The following is a 7,604-nucleotide window of genomic DNA, read 5'->3' on the forward strand; positions in this document are numbered from 1 at the left end:
TCTTCTTTAAATAAGGTGTCAGGGAGGGCCTCTCTATGGTCATGCCTTTTAAACCAAGATTGAAAATTGAGATGGGGACAGATATGTTGAGCTGGGGAAGGCACATGTGTGGAGGCCCTCCCCCTCCAGTGTGCATAAAACTGAAGGAAGGTGTTTAAAGATGAGAGAAGAGAGGAGAAGCTGGGTTAACTCATGTAGGACACTATAAAGGGTTTAGATTCTACATTGAGTGCAATAGGGGAGCCAGACAGGATTTTAAATAGGACAGAGGTGAGGGTTGGCAGATACGATTAAATTTACAATTTCAAAAAATTACTCTGCCTACTATCTGGAGCATGGATAGGAAGGACACAATGGAGAGAGTCCAGGAGACCAGTTAGGAGGTTCTCTCGGGTGAGAGATGAGGGTCAGTTCATGTGAGAAATGAAGGTGACTTGGCCTAGGATGGTGGTATGGAGAGTTGATCTGTAGGTGGAACTAGATGTGAAGCGTAAGAAAAAGATAAAAATCAAGGACTGTTTGCTGCTCCTGTCTTCAGGGCACTGATGTAAAGGCTTCTCTTTGTGAACTTGTGTCCTCTTGGCCTTAGATTCAATGACACTCACAGAATATGATAAGTGCATATTTTAAAATCTGCAATTCCCCTAGAAGCTAACTAGAAAATGTACTTGCTTGCCTTAACCATTATATATCATAACATTTATCCCTGCTAGGCAGTAGTCTTAAATCTTGCTTGCTGGCACTAAGGTCTATTCATTTGTATAGTTTGAAACACTTGGCCTTCTATGAGAACAAGGTGATGACCAATATGTTGAATTAAATAAGAGAAATTACATATTCTCAAAGTCAGCAAGTCAACCCTTTGATAATGGTTTCAGAATTTGGGAGTAGCCAAAAAGTCATTAAGAGACAGATATAATAATAACTCTACTTAAAGGCATGATATCATAAATTAGTAAGTGATTTTCTTTCATGGCTTATAAACTGACTGAAAAGGCTATTCCTAGAGAGGGTTACTGCCTCCTTAGACTCTTGAATCCACACATCAAGCTGAATGTGCTCATTTATTGAGCACATACAATACTTATGGTACTACTTGAGCACTGAAGAAATAAATCTGGAAAAATATGGCCCTTGAGAAGAGTAAGATGACTCCTATATGATTCGTTCATAGCAATCTATACTTTCTCTATTAAAGCATATATCTGACTTTATTATAGTTTCTTGTTGGTCTGTCTTGCATTAAACAAGACTGGTGTACTCCGTGAAAGCAGAGACGTGTATTTTTTGTTTCTCATTGTATCCCTTGCCTCTAGCAGTGCCTAGTATGTGGTAGGTAGAGAGGACATTTGCCTTTGTCTACCCATCCTTCCTCCCACTTCTTTGCTAAAACAACCCTCTTTCCAGTGAAGCACCCACTCGATATGATTTGATTGGCTGTGACTCCATCTGTCCTGCAAAACAGTTGCTCACATCAGAGTTCTCCCTGGAGCAGTACAGTCAGAGCTTTAGGGGAAAAGGTCTTTCCTTTGGGGTTACCCAAGATTCATATGAATGAACTACTGGCAGCCATCATGCCTGCCACATGGATGCTATTGGTGCCTCACCCAGTGCTCCTTCACCAAGAAGATTAGCACAATAACTGCCCCATCCCATAGCACTCAGCTCTTGACTGATGGGAAGCAGGTGCAAAAGGCAGACCCCTTTGCCTCAAGGTAGGATAAACTCTGTGTATAGTTTATGCTCCAGATCTCCCCATGGGAAAAGGCTGAAAGTAGTCTCCAGCTGAGACAGCATCGTTGCTTAGCTTTCTTTCCCTGTCCTATCCTGTTTTCGTCATTCACCTCTTCCTGAAAGTGTTCCTTTAATAAATCATTGTCATAAGAATCCCTGTCTCAGGCTGTATTTCTAGGGAACTTAACCTAATCAGCCTGAAATTTCATCATGTTTTTCTTTGCGCTTTTTAGTTAGGTGAGTGAGTTTGTCTAAGCTGCCTGAATTTTAGTTTTTGTTATTTGCATCTTGGAGTCCCGACATTAAGCAGAATTCTATAAATATTTGTTGAATAAGCATATTAATTTATAAATAAAGTGGAAAATCGGTGAGATCAAAAATATGGTGAGCTGGTTTGTTTAATCTGTTTGGATTGGGTTTCTGTCATTTGTATCTTAAAGAGTTCTGACATTCAGCAGGCATTCTATAAATGTTTGCTGAATAAGTATATTGAGTTATAAATAGAGTGAAATGAAAATATAGATGAGGATGTAATGAATTCCATCTAGTGTTTTAAGGAGAAATGATAATTTACATTTATTTGAGCCCATACTTATTCATAAGTATAAATAGCAGAACAGCAGGAGGATGAGCAGTGGGGGCATTCTAGGCCAAAGGAATCTTTGTAAGAACAAAGGTTTGGCAATGTTAAAGTACATGGTGTTTGAGAAAAAATTGAGTTGTTCTACATCGGTAGAGTGAAGAGGTTAAAAAAAAAAGAACAGAAAAGAAAAAAAAAGCTATTTTGTTGAATGAGCAAGTCTATGTGATCATATAGGACAAAAAGTAAACCGTCACTTCCATGTCTTACCAAGGTCATTAACTAATGCTGACAGATGGGCTCTTAAAGAAGGTACAAGATGTACAGATAACAGTGATGTATTTGAGATGCAATGGCAAAGAGATTGCAGCCATTGTAATCAAGCTGTGGCTGTTTGTCATGGTCACAGGCAATCAGGGTAAAGATCTGCTGAGGCTTGATTCTGAAGGGTGTTGCACGTTTTCTGCAACACCTGGGAGCTCAGTGTACACACACCAATCTCTTTTTTTTTTTTGAGATGGAGTCTCGCTCTGTCATTCAGGCTAGAGTACAGTGGTGTGTGGTCTCAGCTGACTGCAACCTCTGCCTCCCAGGTTCAATTGATTCTCATACCTCAGCCTCCAAACTAGCTGGAATTACAGGTCCATGCCACCACACCCGGCTAATTTTTGTATTTTTAGTAGAGACAGGGTTTCACGGTGTTGGCCAGGCTGGTCTCAAACTCCTGACCTTAAGTGATCCACCCATCTCAGCCTCCCAAAGTACTGGGATTACAGGCGTGTGCCACAGCGCCCGGCCTCCCATCAGACACCTTTATATCACTTTGTCCTCATCTGCTTCACCTGGGTGATGCAAGAGCTGGCCTGTCTAGGGTAAACTAAATCTATTCGGGTTATGTTAAGCCATCACCAAAGTCATTTGTTATTTGTAGAAAGCAATATTTATCCAGTATTATTCATATTGATTTCTCATAATAATGCCTACTCCCACAGTGTGTAATATTAACCTATATTTATATAGCCAGATGCTTTCATGTGAATTATTCTATTTAGTTTTCACAACCATTCAACAAAGATCAAAGAAGTTTAAACTCTGCCAAAGTAACCAGGCTTCGAACCATGTCTTCTCTATTCAAGTTCATGCCTCCTTCTACTACCAGGGGAATAGTCTCATGGTGGTTCCTGTGGCCACTCAAAAAATACTTGCTGGGGGTGGAGCCAAGATGGTCGAATAGAAAAAGCTCCGGTCTACAGCTCCCAGCATGAGTGACCCAGAAGATGGGTGATTTCTCCATTTCCATCTGAGGTACCGGGTTCATCTCACTAGGGAGTGCCAGACAGTGGGTGCAGGACAGTGGGTGCAGCGCACCATGCACGAGCTGAAGCAGGGTGAGGCATTGCCTCACTCGGGAAGCGCAAGGGGTCAGGGAGTTCCCTTTCCTAGTCAAAGGGGTGACAGATGGCACCTGGAATATAGGTCACTCTAAACCTAATACTGCGCTTTTCCAACGGGCTTAAAAATGGCACACCAAGAGATTATATCCCACACCTGGCTCAGAGGGTCCTACGCTCACGGAGTCTCGCTGATTGCTAGCACAGCAGTCTGAGATCAAACTGCAAGGTGGCAGCAAGGCTGGGGGAGGGGCGCCTGCCATTGCCCAGGCTTGACTAGGTAAACAAATCAGCCGGGAAGCTCAAACTGGGTGGAGCCCACCACAACTCAAGGAGGCCTGCCTGCCTCTGTAAGCTCCACCTCTGGGGGTAGGGCACAGACTAACAAAAAGACAGCAGTAACCTCTGCAGACTTAAATGTCCCTGTCTGACAGCTTTGAAGAGAGTAGTGGTTCACCCAGCATGCAGCTGGAGATCTGAGAACGGGCAGACTGCCTGCTCAAGTGGGTCCTGGAACCCCGAGCAGCCTAACTGGGAGGCACCCCCCAGTAGGGGCAGACTGACACCTCACATGGCCAGGTACTCCTCTGAGACAAAACTTCCAGAGGAACTATCAGGCAGCAGCATTTGCAGTTCACCAGTATCCACTGTTCTACAGCCACCGCTGTTCTGCAGCCACCGCTGCTGATACTCAGGCAAACAGGGTCTGGAGTGGACCTCTAGCAAACTCCAACAGACCTGCAGCTGAGGGTCCTGTCTGTTAGAAGGAAAACTAACAAACAGAAAGGACATCCACACCAAAAACCCATCTGTACATCACCATGATCAAAGACCAAAAGTAGATAAAACCACAAAGATGGGGAAAAAACAGAGCAGAAAAACTTGAAACTCTAAAAAGCAGAGCGCCTCTCCTCCTCCAAAGGAACACAGCTCCTCACCAGCAATGGAACAAAGCTGGATGGAGAATGACTTTGACGAGTTGAGAGAAGAAGGCTTCAGACGATCAAAACTACTCCGAGCTACAGGAGGAAATTCAAACCAATGGCAAAGAAGTTGAAAACTTTGAAAAAAAATTAGACGAATGGATAACTAGAATAACCAATGCAGAGAAGTCCTTAAAGGAGCTGATGGAGCTGAAAGCCAACGCTTGAGAACTACGTGAAGAATGCAGAAGCCTCAGGAGCTGATGCGATCAACTGGAAGAAAGGGTATCAGTGATGGAAGATGAAATGAATGAAATGAAGCAAGAAGGGAAGTTTAGAGAAAAAAGAATAAAAAGAAACAAACAAAGCCTCCAAGGAATATGGGACTATGTGAAAAGACCAAATCTATGTCTGATTGGTGTACGTGAAAGTGATGGGGAGAATGGAACCAAGTTGGAAAACACTCTGCAGGATATTATCCAGGAGAACTTCCCCAATCTAGCAAGGCAGGCCAACATTCAGATTCAGGAAATACAGAGAACACCACAAAGATACTCCTCGAGAAGAGCAACTCCAAGACACATAATTGTCAGATTCACCAAAGTTGAAATGAAGGAAAAAATATTAAGGGCAGCCAGAGAGAAAGGTTGGGTTACCCACAAAGGGAAGCCCATCAGACTAACAGCTGATCTCTGGGCAGAAACTCTACAAGCCAGCAGAGAGTGGGGGTCAATATTCAACATTCTTAAAGAAAAGAATTTTCAACCCAGAATTTCATATCCAGCCAAACTAAGCTTCATAAGTGAAGGAGAAATAAAATACTTTACAGGCAAGCAAATGCTGAGAGATTTTGTCACCACCAGGCCCGCCCTAAAAGAGCTCCTGAAGGAAACACTAAACATGGAAGGGAACAACTGGTACCAGCCACTGCAAAAACATGCCAAAATGTAAAGACATCAAGGCTAGGAAGAAACTGCATCAACTAATGAGCAAAATAACCAGCTAACGTCATAACGACAGGACCAAATTCACACATAACAATATTAACTTCAAATGTAAATCGGCTAAATGCTCCAATTAAAAGACACAGACTGGCAAATTGGATAAAGAGTCAAGACCCATCAGTCTGCTGTATTCAGGAAACCCATCTCACATGCAGAGACACACATAGGCTCAAAATAAAGGGATGGAGGAAGATCTACCAAGAAAATGGAAAACAAAAAATGGCAGGGGTTGCAGTCCTAGTCTCTGATAAAACAGACTTTAAACCAACAAAGATCAAAAGAGACAAAGAAGGCCATTACATAATGGTAAAGGGATCGATTCAACAAGAAGAGCTAACTATCTTAAATATATATGCACCCAATACAGGAGCACCCAGATTCATAAAGCAAGTCCTGAGTGACTACAAAGGGACTTAAACTCCCATACAATAATAATGGGAGATTTTTAACACCCCACTGTCAACATTAGACAGATCAACGAGACAGAAAGTTAACAAGGATATCCAGGAATTGAACTCAGCTCTGCACCAAGCGGACCTAATAGGCATTTACAGAACTCTCCACCCCAAATTAACAGAATATACATTTTTTTCAGCACCACACCACACCTATTCCAAAATCGACCACATAGTGGGAAGTAAAGCACTCCTCAGCAAATGTAAAAGAACAGAAATTATAACAAACTATCTCTCAGACCACAGTGCAATCAAACTAGAACTCAGGATTAAGAACCTCACTCAAAACCGCTCAACTACATGGAAACTGAACAACCTGCTCCTGAATGACTACTGGGTACATAATGAAATGAAGGCAGAAATAAAGATGTTCTTTGAAACCAACGAGAATGAAGACACAACATACCGGAATCTCTGGGACACGTTCAAAGCAGTGTGTAGAGGGAAATTTATAGCACTAAATGCCCACAAGAGAAAGCAGGAAAGATCTAAAATTGACACCCTAACATCACAATTAAAAGAACTAGAAAAGCAAGAGCAAACACATTCAAAAGCTAGCAGAAGGCAAGAAATAACTAAGATCAGAGCAGAACTGAAGGAAATAGAGACACAAAAAACCCTTCAAAAAATCAATGAATCCAGGAGCTGGTTTTTTGAAAAGATCAACAAAATTGATAGACTGCTAGCAAGACAAATAAAGAAGAAAAGAGAGAAGAATCAAATAGATGCAATAAAAAATGGTAAAAGGGATATCACCACCAATCCCACAGAAATACAAACTACCATCAAAGAATACTACAAACACCTCTACGCAAATAAACTAGAAAATCTAGAAGAAATGGATAAATTCCTGGACACATACACCCTCCCAAGACTAAACCAGGAAGAAGTTGAATCTCTGAATAGACCAATAACAGGCTCTGAAATTGAGGCAATAATTAATAGCTTACCAACCAAAAAAAGTCCAGGACCAGATGGATTCACAGCCGAATTCTCCCAGAGTTACAAGGAGGAGCTGGTACCATTCCTTCGGAAACTATTCCAATCAATAGAAAAAGAGGGAATCCTCCCTAACTCATTTTATGAGGCCAACATCATCCTGATACCAAAGCCTGGCAGAGACACAACCAAAAAAGTGAATTTTAGACCAATATCCTTGACGAACATTGATGCAAAAATTCTCAATAAAATACTGGCAAATCGAATCCAGCAGCACATCAAAAAGCTTATCCACCATGATCAAGTGGGCTTCATCCCTGGGATGCAAGGCTGGTTCAACATATGCAAATCAATAAATGTAATCCAGCATATAAACAGAACCAAAGACAAAAACCACATGATTATCTCAATAGATGCAGAAAAGGCCTTTGACAAAATTCAACAACCCTTCATGCTAAAAACTCTCAATAAATTAGGTATTGATGGGACGTATCTCAAAATAATAAAAGCTATCTATGACAAACTCACAGCCAACATCATACTGAATGGGCAAAAACTGGAAGCATTCCCTTTGAAAA

Source organism: Nomascus leucogenys, chromosome 15 (assembly GCF_006542625.1).
Source record: "Nomascus leucogenys isolate Asia chromosome 15, Asia_NLE_v1, whole genome shotgun sequence".
In the NCBI taxonomy this organism is placed as follows: domain Eukaryota; kingdom Metazoa; phylum Chordata; class Mammalia; order Primates; family Hylobatidae; genus Nomascus; species Nomascus leucogenys.